The following is a 16,365-nucleotide window of genomic DNA, read 5'->3' as shown; positions in this document are numbered from 1 at the left end:
ACATGCAAGTTCTGCCAGCGTTTTCAAATAAACTACAACCGTCTAATCCCAGATCCCAGTGTGACCAAGGTAAAAAAGTCCACGTTAACACTGCTCGTCCATGTTCTTACACCCCCCCCACCACTCACCTCTCTACAGCCCCTAACACCTCTTCACCCCCAAATTTTGGCAGCCCCACTTTAAACCACCTCACCAATTGTCACCAAGGCCCTTCGATTTGAAATGTCCTCTCTGAACTTCAATTCTCACTTAAAACATGATCAAATGGTTGAAGTTATGTCCATTTCTGTTTATTGCTGCTGAACCATAGAACCTTTATTGAATAAAATGCCATTTGGCCTATGGTTAAAAAAAGACTTTCCACCCCGATCCAACTTTCCAGCATTAGGTCAGAGATCATTAAGGTCAAGACCGCAAGAGCAGAGGTCACAGCCTTTAGTACACAACCAGGCACTTAACTGTAGATAGACAAAGTGCGGGAGTAACTCAGCTGGTCAGACAGTATCCTTGGAGAAAAAGGATGGGTGACACTTCGGGTTGGGACCCTTTCAACACTTAACCATGTTGAGTGTTTCTTTTTTATTTTTTTATTTATTTATTAGAAGTAGACATATTATAAAATGTAGTTACATATTATAGTAAAAAAAACTTTTCATATACATCAGTCATACATTATTAAAATTTTCCATTATCAATTACTTCTGCTTCTAGTGTTTTTATTTTTTATAGAAAGAGAGAAAAAGAGAGGGTAGAAAGTTACAAATAAAAAAGAAAGCAAAAAAAAACACAACAGAAAAACAAGGGAGGTGGAATGGGTTACCTGTAATACATCAATGGAGATAGGTTAGTAGGTTATAAAGTATAGTTTTTCATCTATTTCTGAGTTCAAGTTTCAGCTGGGTCCTCGTGCTGTGCCAATCTATCCCTTCAGAGAGTTAATGAATGGAGCCCAAATTTTATGGAAAAGATCTTGTTTGTCCATTAAGACAAGTCTAATTCTTTCTAAGTATAGGGTCTCCGACATTTCCGTAATCCACATTTTAATTGTGGGGGTTGTAGGGCCTTTCCAAAATTTTAATATTAATTTTTTTCCGGTTATTATACTGTAATTGAGGAAGTTTCTTTGGTTTGTTGTGAGTGTTAAGCTTTGTTCTGATATTCCAAGTATTATTAATTTTGTGTCTGGGTCCAGTTTTGTATTAATAACTTCTGAAGTTATTGTTGAGTGTTTCTGCTCCAGCATATTTTCATGCAGAGAAAGTACATGGGAGATGGTGGGATTCAGACCTTCATCATGAAATAAAAGCACAACGTGTATTCAGCAGGTCAGGTTGTGTCTGGGGAAAGGAAACACAACTGATTTTCAGGTTGAGGACGCTGCATCAGAACAATATAAGTTGATAACTCCAACAAAGGCACTTCAACATCTTTATCTGTTTTATATTATTTCAGATTATAATTTTGGTCAGGTGCAGGTTAAAACTTGAGAGCTGCCTCCCCAAAAAAAAGATATAATTATAATGCAACTAAAATTAATCTACAACATTCTACACAAGCACAATCCAAAACGCTTCTCTTGAGGCTAGGACCAAGATTCATTCACAACATTGCTTCATGTACATAATCAGATACATAAATATTTTTTTCACTTCTGTGCCTTTTTTTCTGATTAGTGTTGAAATATTGAATTAATACATATATACATTACAATTTATATTAATAACAAGGGTCTAAAGCAGCTTTGTCCCAAAAGTCAAATACAAATAGAAAATGTGGAAAGAGATGCAGATTCAATGTTTCAGGATGGAACAGAACTCAACTCTACACTCAGTAGGTTGTTTCAAGGCATTACAGGTTATTATTGCAGATAGCTAAGTGCAGGACTCTGGTAAAACCAGCTGCTATGGCAGATATAGTTTAATAATAATAATAATGGATGGGATTTATATAGCGCCTTTCTAATACTCAAGGCACTTTACATCGCATTATTCATTCACTCCTCAGTCACACTCGGTGGTGGTAAGCTACTTCTGTAGCCACAGCTGCCCTGGGGCAGACTGACGGAAGCGTGGCTGCCAATCTGCGCCTACGGCCCCTCCGACCACCACCAATCACTCACACACATTCACACACAGGCAAAGGTGGGTGAAGTGTCTTGCCCAAGGACACAACGACAGTATGCACTCCAAGCGGGATTAGAACCGGCTACCTTCCGGTTGCCAGCCGAACACTTAGCCCATTGTGCCATCTGTCTTGTGTCAAATTCTCCAACAACAGCAAGCCATCTTCACAGGGCATATGACACTAAGACTGGTGGGGTATTCCAAAGGAAGCATGGTGCTGTTGGAAAGACTGCAGGCCAGCGAAGACCACTGGTGATTATCATAATCAACATGTTTACTGGCATGAACTAGTCACCAGTGGGCTTTTGGTGAAAAACACCAGATCGTGATGGCAGTACAGTATTTTGAGCTCTTTGAAGGTAGCAGTCCCCATGCCTGTAACCTGGCATCTTGTTCATTCAGTGCATCAACAACATTACAAGAGGCAAGTCTCCAGAACTGACATATAACATGTCAAAGTGGACCACTGAGTTGGATTACCACTGGAAATTGAAAAAGAGCTGGCCTGTAACATTAACTGCTTTATTGCTCATTCAATATGGTTCAGTCGAGGCCAGTAATACGTAACAATATAACTTGTACTTTTGATTAATGAGGAAATGACATATAATTCAGTAATTTTACCCAACTGGCTAGAATACCAGCACAATAACCGGCGAGGATATAGGGCAAACTCTAGGTGTGACAGCATTCATTACACTTTGGCAATCCAACAGCACTCTTCAGGAAAAAAGACTTTTGAATTTGGTCCTTAACAATTATAGTATTATTACTTAGCATATGGCAATTTTCCCCAAGACTTGGAACAAATGCAGTGTTAGATTGGGCAGGAATTACAATCCTTGCAAAGCTACAAGGCAGGAATTAAACTACTCACGAAATAACAGGATTGTTTAATAATAATAATAATAATTTTATTTATAGAGCACTTTAAAAACAAACATAGTTGCAACAAAGTGCTGTACATCACTAATCATTGACAAAAAAGTTAATACACACCGGTAATAACAGTTAAAAGATGGAGTAAGTAAAGATATTCAAAATAAAGAAATATTAAAAACACTACAAGCAGGAGCAAAGTCGCATGCATGGTCAAAAGCCAGGGAGTATAAATGTGTTTTAATACTGGATTTGAAGATGGACAGTGAGGGGGCCTGTCTGACGTGCAACGGCAGAGCGTTCCAGAGTGCCGGAGCAGCAACAGAGAAGGCTCTATCCCCTCTGAGCTTCCGCTTAGACCTCGGTACCTCCAGGAGCAGCTCGAGATGAACTCGAGAGAGCACCGGGAGCCAGTGGAGGGAGGCCAGAACTGGTGTTATGTGCTCCCTCTTTCGAGTTCCAGTTAAAAGGCGAGCAGCAGCATTCTGAACCAAGCTTTGTTTGGGCTTGAAAGAACAAAGAAAACATTTTCTTTAAGAGATTTGGTGCAATGAATTGAAAATAATTATTGGTTGTTTCCTTACTTTTCATAACAAATTCGTTATAATGGATAATGACTGAATGCAAGATTTTAAGGATTAACGTGGAACTACACCTCCTGAACATAAGCAAAAAACAGTCACTTGCAGTTGCAGTTCCAGCATTTCGCCATTACATTGTGGCCAAGCTTGGACATTTGTAGCGCTGAACCAGAATCCTGTGTGTGAGTAGGATGTGGACACAAGCTGAGGCTGTTCCATTGTAGAAGCAGCCAACCACTTCCAAAACGTCATCTGCATGGGGTCACAGTCAATTCAGTAAAAAACTCAATATTCCAGGCAGGGGAAATCAAAAAATAAAATAAAAACGCAGAACAAAGCAGACAGCATCTAAAGCTGAGTTAATGGTTCAGGCCAATGGCAGTATGATGAAAGGTCAGACCTGAACAGTCAACAACATTTGGGAAGCAAGGTGTGACGCAGTGGTAGAGTTAGTACCTTACAGTGCCAGAGATCCGGGTTCGATCTTGGCTCCAGGTGCTGTCTGCATGGAGTTTGTACGTTCTCTCTGTGACCTGTGAGGGTTTTCTCCGGGTGCTCTGGTTTCCTCCCATACTCCAAAGCCGTACAGGTTTGTAGGTTAAATGGCTTGGTAAAATCGTAAATTGTCCTTAGTGTGTACGGTCGTGTTAAAGTGTAGATATCACTGATCGATGAAGACTCGTTGGGCTGAAGGACCTTTTTCTGCGCTGCATCTCTTAACTGAGCTAAACTAATTTCTGACGAAGATGCTGTCTGACCTATTTCCAAGATTTTCCGCTTCAGAGATCCTATAGATCATTTGACACGTAGACAGGGTGGTGAAGAGGGTGTATGGCACGCTGGCCTTCATCAGTAAGGACATTGAGTATAGAAGGTGGGACATGATATTCTAATTGTAGCATACATTAATGAAGCTGAACATGGAGTATCATGTACAGTTTTAGACATCCTGCTATAGGAAAGTTGCCATTAAGCTGAGAAGAGTGCAGGAAAGATTTATAAGAATGGTGCCAGGGTTCAAGGGACCGGATTATAGGGAGAGGTCTAGTACTTTAACCCTTGGTGCGTAAGAGACTGAGGGATGACTTTTTGGGGGCATATAAAGTAATACAGCATGGGCTATTTTACAGAGAGATGGTACCTGGGACGCGCTGGTGGTTGAAACAGATGCGTTAGTGGCATTTAAAAGACTTTTGGATAGATATATGGACATGCAGGGAATGGAGGGATATGAATTATGTGCAGGGAGATAAGTGATGGTCTTGGTTTCATTCGTCGGAATGTGAAATGTATTGCCATTGACTGTGTTGGAGGCTAAGTTATTGAGTAATTTTAAAGCGGTGATTGATAGAACTTGATTAATGAGGGGCATCAGAGGTTATGAGAAGAAGCCAGGAGAACGGGATTGAGAGGGAAAATAGATCAGGTCAGATTGAATGGCAAAGACTTGATGGACCGAATGGCTCATTCCTGCTGCTATGTCTTATGATCTTTATGATCACTTTCACCAAAGACATTGTGGACTGAAGGGCCTGTTATGGTGCTGTACTGTTCTATGTTCTCTTAGGGCATTTATCTATGAATCCACACAGACTTTTTGCCAGTTAGGGGACTTAAAATCTCAGGGCAAAGGTAATAAGAGCAGGATTTAAAAGGGACCTGCAGAGCAACTATTTGCACGCAGAATAATGCATGCATGGAATGAGCTGCTGGAGAAAGTGGCTGAGGCAAGTACAATAACATTTAAAATATTTTTAGACAAGTGTACCGAGAGGAAAGGTTTAGTGGGAAATGGCCTAACAGGAGCAAATGCGACTAGCTTAAATGGGGCATCTTGATTGACATGGATGAGTTGGACCAAAAGGCCAATTTGTGTGCTGTATTACTCTAACTATTTTGCTTGGTCTGTAAATAATCTCAACACAGTGCTGAAGCATGCTTGGGCCAATTGGAAGATGCATGTTTGTGATGCATGGTACTTCCTGCGGAACCAGTGTGGTACGTGGCAGTCCCATCATGACTCTGGAACTGAAATTTGTGAGTCTAACATGGGAAGGTTGAATTCAATACGTTGTGACAAGATTAGAGACAATAGTAGGAGGGAGGAGGTGAATGACTCCACTGTATAGGATATTAAACTCTGCGGCATTCAAACTGTGTGAAGCTCAGGAAGCTCTATGCACCTGAGGAGCCGTTCATTCACCCCACTAATATCCCCCCTGCACTAATACACTAAGTCACCAGGCAAGCAGTAGTATACAGCAAGGACCCGCTGAAGATCTGATCCGAGAATTCCTATTTAACTATCTTAAATGGGGCATCTTGATTGACATGGATAAGATGCAAAGAAAAACAGAACACCAGAGGGAGTTGCAAAGCCGGGCTTCCAGACTCGGCAGCAAGCATCACCCCTGCTCCTCCTACTCAGGGATGTGGATGTGGTGAAGGAGAAACACACCAGTAGAGGGGAATCTTTGTTTCTCTGTGAGGAAGCATAGCAGTGGAAGGTGAGACTTTAATAGATGGGGAATACACACCTAACACGTCTGTATAGCAGCAGAAAGAGAGAGTATGAAGGAATGTTCAGAAAGTGTCCAAAACCAGCAGCAGATCCTAGATGGGCAAAACCAACTGGATATTGGGATGGAGCAAAAAATACAAGCAATCGTAAGGAGCAGTGTTTTTATTCATCTAGAACACAATATTAAGAAGGGGTTGCACTGGAGATCAGGCAAAGTCTGACTGCTGTGAAGACACAAGACTCTGCAGATGCTGAAAAGTATTGTAGGCAATTGTGAAATCCTGATCCAGGTTCTTGACCCAAAACATCAACTAGTAATCCCTCTACCCCTCTCCCCCCCCCCCCCCCCCCCACACCCCCTCAAAGATGCTGCTCAATCCAATGATTTCCTGCAGTAGTTTGTTTATTGCTTCAAATTTCAACATCTGCAGTATCTCCTGAATCTACTGTGAAATCTTCTACCATTAAATCTTTCAGAGTTATCCTCTCAATTTTCCAGGATGGGTGCAGCATTATCAACACTCAAAGTGTGACATCATCATGGTGGGAGCATTTGTCTGATTAGCATTCCATCCACCATCCAGTGTATTCCATCTATAACATGTCCTCACCAAATCTCCCCACATCCCAAAATGTGGCCTCCACCACAGAGGAACAACAGGAACAAAAGATATTCAGATACAAAAGAAGACAAAGTGCTGGAGTTACTCAGCAGGTCAGGCAGCAGCTATGGAGAACATGGATAGGTGATGTTTTGAGTTGAGACCCTTCTTCAACCCCGTCCTGACCTAAAATGTCACCTATCCATGTCTCCACAGATGTTGCCTGACCTGCTGTTACTCCAGCATTTTGTGTCCCTTTGTGTATTAACCAGCATCTGCAGTTCTTTGTTTCTAACACTACTCAGATAATTTCATCCTGACCAGAATCATAGAGCGGAGCAAGATGGTCCACTCCTGCAAAATCCAATGGACTAACGTGTACATAGAACAAAGAAATTAGGTGCAGGAGGAGGCCATTCGGCCCTTCGAGCCAGCACCGCCATTCATTGCGATCATGGCTGATCGTCCCCAATCAATAACCCGTCCGTGCCTGCCTTCTCCCCATATCCCTTGATTCCACTAGCCCCAAGAGCTCTATTTAACTCTCTCTTAAATCCATCCAGTGATTTGGCCTCCACTGCCCTCTGTGGCAAGGAATTCCACAAATTCACAGCTCTCTGGGTGAAAAAGTTTTTTCTCACCTCAGTCTTAAATGGCCTTAACAACCAGTGCCATTTATCTTTCTCAAGTGGCATCAAGTGGCATATATTCTAATACTGTGGCCCCTGGTTCTGGACTCGCCCAACATTGGAAACATTTTTCCTGCATCTAGCTTGTCCAGTCCTTTTATAATTTTATATATGTTTTTATAAGATCCCCCTCATCCTTCTAAACTCCAGTGAATACAAGCCTAGTCTTTTCAATCATTCCTCATATGACAGTCCCAGGGATCAATCCCAGGGATCAATCTCGTGAACCTACGCTGCACTGCCTCAATCACAAGGATGTCCTTCCTCAAATTAGGAGACCAAAACTGTACACAATACTCCAGATGTGGTCTTACCAGAGCCCTATACAACTACAGAAGAACCTCTCTACTCCTATACTGAAATCTTCTTGTTATGAAGGCCAACATTCCATTAGCTTTCTTCACTGCCTGCTGTACCTGCACGCCAACTTTCAATGACCAGTGTACAAGGACACCCAGGTCTCGCTTTACCTCCCCCTCACCTAACCTAACCCCATTGAGATAATAATCTGCCCCCTTGTTTTTGCAGCTGCAGTGGATAACCTCACATTTATCTATATTATACTGCATCTGCCACGCATCTGCCCACTCACTCAACCTGTCCAGGTCACCCTAGCATCCTCTTCACAGTTCACACTGCCACCCAGCTTTGTGTCATCTACAAACTTGCTAGTGTTGTTCCTAATTCCCTCTTCCAAATCATTAATATATATGGTAAACAGTTGAGGCCCCAACACCGAGCCTTGCAGCACTCCACTCGCCACTGCCTGCCATTCTGAAAAGGACCCGTTCACTCCTACTCTTTGCTTCCTGTCTGCCAACCAATTTTCTATCCACGTCAACACCCTACCACCAATACCATGTGCTCTAATTTTAGTCACCAGTCTCCCATACGGGACCTTATCAAAGGCTTTCTAAAAGTCTAGATACACTACATCCACTGGCTCCCCTTCAACCATTTTACTTGTCACATCCTCAAAAAAATCCAGAAATTAGTCAAGCATGATTTTCCTTTCAAAAACCCATGCTGACTTGGACTAATCCTTTTACTGCTATCCAAATGCCCCATTATTACCGCTTTAATAATTGACACCAGCATCTTTGCCATCACTGAAGTCAGGCTAACTGGTCTGTAATTCCCCGTTTTCTCTCTCGCTCCTTTCTTGAAAAATGGGATAACATTAGCTATCCTCCAATCCACAGGAACTGATCCTGAATCTACTGAACATTGGAAAATAATCACCAATGCGTCCACTATTTCTAGAGCCACCTCCCTGATAATAATTTCACCCGTGTGTCTTCAAGGGACCCACAGTTGACTTTGCTACTCTTTTTCCCTTAACATATTTAAAACAACTTTTACTGTCCTTCTTTATATTCCTGGCCAGCCTCCCTTCGTACTTCATCTTTTCAGCCCGTATTGCCCGTTTTGTTTCCTTCTATTGTCCTATGAAAGTTTCCCAATCCTCTGGTTTCTGGCTACGCTTTGCTGTGTTATACATCATTTCTTTTAGTTTTATTCTATTCCTAACTTCTCTTGTCAGCCACGGTTGTCTCCTACTCCCCTTAGAATCTTTCTTCCTTTTTGCCTTCCGGATTATGCCCAGAAATTCCTGCCATTGCTGTTCCACCGTCATTCCTGCTAGTAACCCTTTCCAGTCTACCTTGGCCAGCTCCTCTCTCATGCCTTCATAATCCCCTTTGTTCAGCTGCATCATTGCCACTTCCGATCTAACCTTCTCCTTCTCAAATTGCAGATTAAATCTAATCATATTATGATCACTACCTCCAAGCAGCTCCTTTACCTCGCGTCCTCTTATCAAATTTGGTTCATTGGACAACACTAAATCCAGAATTGCCTTTTCTCTGGTCGGCTCCATTACAAGCTGCTCTAAGAATCCATCTCGGAGGCATTCTACAAACTCTTTCTTGGGGTCCTGAACCAACCTGATTTTTCCAGTCTACCTGCATATTGAAATCCCCCATCACCACAGTGGCATTACCTTTGTTACATGCCAGTTTTAACTCCTGCTGCAACTTACACCCTACATCCGGTCTGCTATTTGGGGGTCTGTAGATAACACCAATTAGTGTCTTCTTGCCTCTGCAATGCCTCAACTCAATCTGCAGTGACTCTACCTTGTCAGTCCCTATGTCTTCCCTCACAAGGGACTGAATTGCATTCCTCACCAGAAGAGCTACCCCCCCCCTCCTCTGCCCACCTGCCTGTCCTTTCTATAGGATGTATAACCCTGAATATTAAGTTCCCAAACCTGATCCTCCTGCAACCACGTCTCGGTAATCCCCACAATGTCATATCTACCAACCTCTATCTGAGCTTCAAGCCCATGTATTTTACTTCTTATACTTCAAACATTCAAATACAGTACTTTTAATTCCTTATGCATCTCACCCTTCACATCGATCCCTACACTTGGCCATACTCTCATATCCCTTTGTGAGCTTTCTTTCTCGTTAATTCTGGGGTCATTAACTATCCCTTTACTGCCTTTCCCTTTAACTCCGTCCTTGACTATCCCATTTGACAGCCGCCCCCCCCCTTATTTAGTTTAAAACCACCTGTGTCGCAGTGGCAAACCTGCCTGCCAGAATGCCGGTCCCCCACCTGTTAAGGTGCAATCCGTCCCTTTTGTACAGTTCCCCCTTACTCCAAAACAGATCCCAGTGGTCTAAGAATCTAAATCCCTGCCCCCTGCACCAGTCCCCCAGCCACACATTCAGGTCCTGTATCTCCCTGTTCCTGCTCTCACCAGCACGAGGAACTGGAAGCAAACCGGAGATAACCACCTGCTTTTCAGCACTTTTCCGAGCTCTCTAAAGTCACGCTTCAGAATATTAATCCCCTTCTTTCCGACATCGTAAGTGCCAACATGCACTACAACTTCCGGCTGTTCACCTTCGCCCTTGAGGATTTTCTGCACTCTGTCCTTGACATCCTGGATCTTGGCACCCGGGAGGCAGCAAATCATCCTCGAATCCCGTCTGTTGCCGCAGAAACCACTGACCGTACCTCTCACAATGGAGTCTCCAACCACCACTGTGTTGCCTGATGCCGGCCTCCTTGGTTTTGGCTCAACAGCACTTTTGCATTGCAAGCCATTGCGCCGCTCAGTGCGTCAACGTCTTCTGTCCTTACAGTACTGACCCGAGAGTACGGAACAGGGCAGGACGTCCGCCATTTTAGCAAACCTGACCCGTCTTCCGTGGAATGTGTAATCAGCAAAGATCATAGAGCGGAGTCGGGTCGGGTTGGTTTCTATGTTTGAAGATAGAAATGAGGAAAACTATCAAGGGAATGATTTGGTATGGTAATTGACATTTTTCTGAAATACTAACTTAGAATGGGATCGGAGCATGCAACCAGTCTTTTTTGAGGGGAACGGATGAGAGCTTTGGCTTACAGCCCAGGATGGAATTAATTTTAGCAAATGTTTGCTTGCTGTCAGAGTAATATTTCAATGGCCTGCATTTCAAACATTAAAAATGGCATGAAGGAGAGGGCAATGCTTAGGAAGGAACTGCAGATGCTGGAAAGTCCCTTTCCCGTGACTTTCAGTCTGAAGAAGGGTCTCGACCCGAAACATCACCCATTCCTTCTCTCCAGAGATGCTGCCTGTCCTGCTGAGTTACTCCAGCACTTTGTGCCTATCTTCGGTTCAAACCAGCATCTGCAGTTCCTTGCTACACACACATCAGTCTGTCCAGTCGAGGGTACAATTGGCGATCGAAATACACAGCGAGTGTTCAAGGATGATTAATGCACCTGGCTCCAGTTAATGTACTTAACTTCATCCCGTATTGAAACTGATCCCAGTGTGTATTAATCACCAGTAAATAGACGCTTCATTCCCCTATTTTCATTACTTGTATGACAGTTTCTAAAATCGGCACACACAATGCTTTGAGGCCCATTAGAATGGGTGAAAAATACAGTGATTCTGAATCTCGCTGCATTTAGCCCAGTCGAGTTATTTTCCTTATTAGTTTCAATGCGCGGAAAAGCAAATGACAATACAACATGAAGATTCTTGCCACAAACAACCAAAAAAGCTTGTAATGGTTAGCATTTTATTAACATTTCGCCTTTTCATTTTGGATCAAATAAATAAAAGTGATAGACGTTTACACGGATTTACAAATACATTTTGTTACTTCACCAAAATGGTGAAAGTAACCTTGGCTTTCAGAAATATAAGGTGCACAGAACCATTCAAGTTTAAGATGGATGGAGTGGTGAATATACTGAGGCAGATTTCCGTGCACCAGTTGGAAGATCTGCAGGCTTTACAGATTTTAATTTAAAAAAAGTACTGGAAAAACTTAATGAGTTAGGCAGCGTGGATCTCAGCGTGGAATGGGGGTAATGGACAGACATTTCTGGTTGGGATCCTTTACCTGGACTGAAGTAGAGGTGAGAGGGGATGTGGAGGTGCAAGAGCTATAGGTGGATCCAGGAGACGAGGTATGATCTATATATTGCATGTAATTATCCCAAATGCATCAGCCAGCCAGTAGTAATATCAGTGATACAGAGGGGAAACAGGCCCTTCGGCCCAACACCTACACCGGCCAACATCTCCCAGCTACATTAGTCCCACCTTCCAGCATCTGGTCCATATTCCTCCAAACCTGTCTTATCCATGTACCTGTCTAACTGCTTCTTAAATTTTGGGATAGTTCCTGCACTCAACTACCTCCTCTGGCAGCTTGTTACATACATCCACCACCCTTTGTGTGAAAATGTTACCCCTCAGATTCCTATCAAATCTTTTCCCCTTCACCATAAACCTGTGTCTTCTGGAACTTGATTCACCTACTCTGGGCAAGAGTCTCTGTGCATCTACCTGATCAATTCTTCTCAATATCTTATACACCTCTATAAGATCACACTCATCCTCCTGCGCTCAAAGGAATAGGGTCCCAGCCTACTCAACCTCTGCCTATAACTCAGACCCTCTAGCCCTGGCAACATCCTCGTAAATCTTCTCTGTACCCTTTCCAGCTTGACATATTTCTATAACGGTGCCCAGAACTGAACACAATACTCTAAATGTGGCCTCACCAACGTCTTAGCCAACTGCAGCAAGACCTCCCAACTTCTATACTCCGGCTGATGAAGGCCAATGTGCCAAAAGCCTTTTGACTACACGATTTAACTGCAATTCTACCTTCAGGGAGCTATGCACCTGTACTCCTAGATCCTTCTGCTCCACAACACTACCCAGAGCCCAATGTGTTCATCCGGCTCAAAACCTAATTTGCCATTTCCCTCCACAGATGCTGCCTGACCTGGTGAGTTTTTCCAGCACTTTGCTTTTTTGCTCAAGATACCAGCAACTGTAGTCTTTTATGACTCCAGGTTTTAATTACTTGCTCTGGCAACACAATACTGCCTGCACTCTAATGATTCCCATTACAGAATAAAGTCCAGTGCCAGAGAAATTACTGTAATAGCAAACTTTTATATAGCCAGGTACTATAGAAACATAGAAACATAGAAATTAGGTGCAGGAGTAGGCCATTCGGCCCTTCGAGCCTGCACCGCCATTCAATATGATCATGGCTGATCATCCAACTCAGTATCCCGTACCTGCCTTCTCTCCATACCCTCTGATCCCCTTAGCCACAAGGGCCACATCTAACTCCCTCTTAAATATAGCCAATGAACTGGCCTCGACTACCCTCTGTGGCAGGGAGTTCCAGAGATTCACCACTCTCTGTGTGAAAAAAGTTCTTCTCATCTCGGTTTTAAAGGATTTCCCCCTTATCCTTAAGCTGTGACCCCTTGTCCTGGACTTCCCCAACATCGGGAGCAATCTTCCTGCATCTAGCCTGTCCAACCCCTTAAGAATTTTGTAAGTTTCTATAAAAAGGAATTGTGAAATTGAAATACAAATAGCAAAGAAAACACAGGTTAAGAATGTTTTTAATTTATCCAGTAGGTCACCCCAGATATGTACCTCAAGAGAAATAACAAGATTGAGACTGACATTGAAAATACAGGTTAAATGACTCTGAAGGTAATCTCAACAGATAAAGAAAGATGGTAATCAGGAATGAAAATGACATAAATCATGAACACTATTTAATGTAGCACATGCACTATGCACATAGCTCAATTAATTGTGAAATATATTGATATACAGCGGTATGGTCATGGGAAAGGTCCCATAATCACTAATGCACTACACAATACATAACCAATCAATTTGGCTTCAATAATGATGAACAAATATTGTCCAGGCCTCTGGAGAGAATTCCCTGCTTGTCACTGAACTAGGGCAATGGGGTGATTATTTTAAATCACCCACTCCACAAGGCATGAAATAAGGCATCTTTGGCACTGATATTTCAACTTTTATCAAATTTTAAACAAGGACAAAATATTTTTTTCAATGGTAATGAATGGAAAGATGCTTATGTTCAGAGGGACGTGTGTCCTTATACACAAATCACTGGGAGTTAACATGGAGATATAGCAAGCAATGACAAAGGCTAATTGCGTGTTGACCTTCATTGCAAGAGAATTGTTGAACCATAATGGACGGGTCTTAATACAATGATACAGAGCCATCTGAGAACATGTTTGAAATACTGTGCACAGAACTAGGAGCTTTACCCAAGGAAGGACATACTTGAGAAAGAGGAAGTGCTATTGACGTTTGCTAGATTGATTTGTGAGATGGAGGGTTTGTCCTGAGAAGAAATTAAGCAGATTGGATCACTATTTGAGCTCAGATGAGAAGTGATCTCAATAAAATACACAGATTTCTTAAATTCCTCAAGATAAGGGATAGCTCATTCAGGTCAGAGATGAGAAGAATTTTCTTTATCTGGAGACAGGTTGATCTGTTGAATCCTCTTCCCAAGAGGGCTGGTCTGTTCAAGGGAGAAGATTTATATAGTGATTTTGCTGTAAAAGGGAATCAAGAGGCATGAAGATGGAGTAGAAAAGTGGAGTAAAGGTCAAAGATCAGCCGTCATCTCATTGAAAGTACGGCCTCTATTACTTGTGTTTCTTTATGGTCTGTAGTCATCACCTCTCTTCCCCCAGTTTACTTTACCTATACTCAGATGGCCATCCTTGTATCACAGGGTTAAACTGTCAGTACCTTTTTCTAAATTAACCCCAAGGACTTTAAATTAGACTAAGTCTGTACTGTATTCGGTTCCAGGTGAGATCTCACTAATGCCCTCCTCAACTGTAACAGAACAAGGACAATGTTTGATTTCCTTCTTAATTACCATTAAATACAGTCCATGATGTTCCAGGCATTTACTAATGGGTCTGGCATCGAGGCTAAGAGGAAACGTACTGATGTATAAGTTACACCAGAGTAAGTCTTCCAAAACCAAGTCATACATTACTACAGATATCACTGGATGGTTTTAGTATTTTACAATACATTTTAAATAATCCTGTTTTAGGGGTTAATTTGAATGTAGTTATAGTGGCAAGTGTTTTGGATTCTTGTTCTAGTGAAGTGGTTTTAAATCAAGATGACCATGTAGGCTAATCCCACCATCAGTGGTAATTTAGATAAAATTAGTGGGATTAATCATATTGCTGTTATTTGTCCAAGTAAGGATGTTATTTCTGCAATGAAGATTGTGTTAGCTTTAATTCATTAATGGAAAAAAAATTGGGAAGAAACTTAAATGCTTAAATAAAATGTAATGTGGGGCAGGTGCTATAGAATGGCTCATTATCAAGCATAAAACTGCCAGTGAAACTCAGTGGGTCAGGCAGCATAAATGGACAGTCGAGGTTTCATGCCCAGATACTTTACCTGGATTGAAAGAGCAGAGGAGCAATTGGCAGTTTAAAGGGATGAGTGGCAGTGGAGAGGTAAGAGCTGGCCAGCAATAAATGGTTCTAGTGCGGAGGTATTATCAATCGATTGCATGCCATTATCTCAACTGCATTGGCCAGCCAATAACAGTACACTCATAGAGGACAACACGATCGGCTTAGGGCAGTTTCTTCCAGTGTCCAGAATGGCAATGGGTCGTTCTCCACAAGGATCAGTTTGGGTCAGCACAAGAACCACAGGCACCCAAGTTATTACAAACTTTAAAAAAGAGCAGCTTTGAAAAATCTGGATTTTCAATGCAGGTAATGGCAAGGAGGGAAGAAATCTGAAACTCTGTTTGTCCATTCCCTTCACAGATGCTGCTTGACCCACTGAATTGGCCGTTCCTTGAATGCATCAATTAGAGCTGCCTGGAATTCAATCTTACAGTTATTTTTTAAGTACCATTTTAAGGAGATTGCATAAATCATATTTTCAAAGGGAAATGGTTGAATTGTTGTACGTGGATAATTCTGAGAGTTTGATCTATAAAGAAGTGAAATGTTAAACAGAAAATGAGAATATATAGTTTGCAAATCAAGATGAAACAGCTCGACTAAAAAAAAATCATTCATATAACTTCCACAAAAAGCTGCCTTGCTGTTGAAGTTTGTCTGAACAAGGAGAGCATTATTGCATACTTTGCTGGGTGTCTTTGAACTGGTCAGAAATTCACCTCCTCTTTCATCGGCAGTATTTATGTTCTTTCCAACTTAAAACTATGTCAATAGTAATGGAAACATCAAAATAAATCTGCAGCAGGATTTTCAAGCTGCTAGTCTGAAAAATAACTGTTCTTATTTACTCACAGAATAACCAGACATTACCGATCGTTTCCCTCAAAGCCGTTGATTAAATTGGCAAAGCTGAGCTTGTTTGATCCCAGGTATGTTTTTGCATAGATAGATAGATAGATAGAATTAGATAGATAGAATTTAATTGCCACACAACCAAGGTCGGAATCACCCTTCCCCATCTTCCTACCATCACTCTCTCCACACACCCCAGCTACCATCACAGCAGCATCCACTCATTCAGCAGCAGAAGCTGGAAGATTTGTTTGCATTGTGGTACACTGGAACCAATGATTGCACCTG

The sequence above is a fragment of the Amblyraja radiata genome, chromosome 8 (genome assembly GCF_010909765.2).
Source record: "Amblyraja radiata isolate CabotCenter1 chromosome 8, sAmbRad1.1.pri, whole genome shotgun sequence".
Taxonomy (NCBI): Eukaryota; Metazoa; Chordata; class Chondrichthyes; order Rajiformes; family Rajidae; genus Amblyraja; species Amblyraja radiata.
This window is presented reverse-complemented; position numbering follows the sequence as displayed.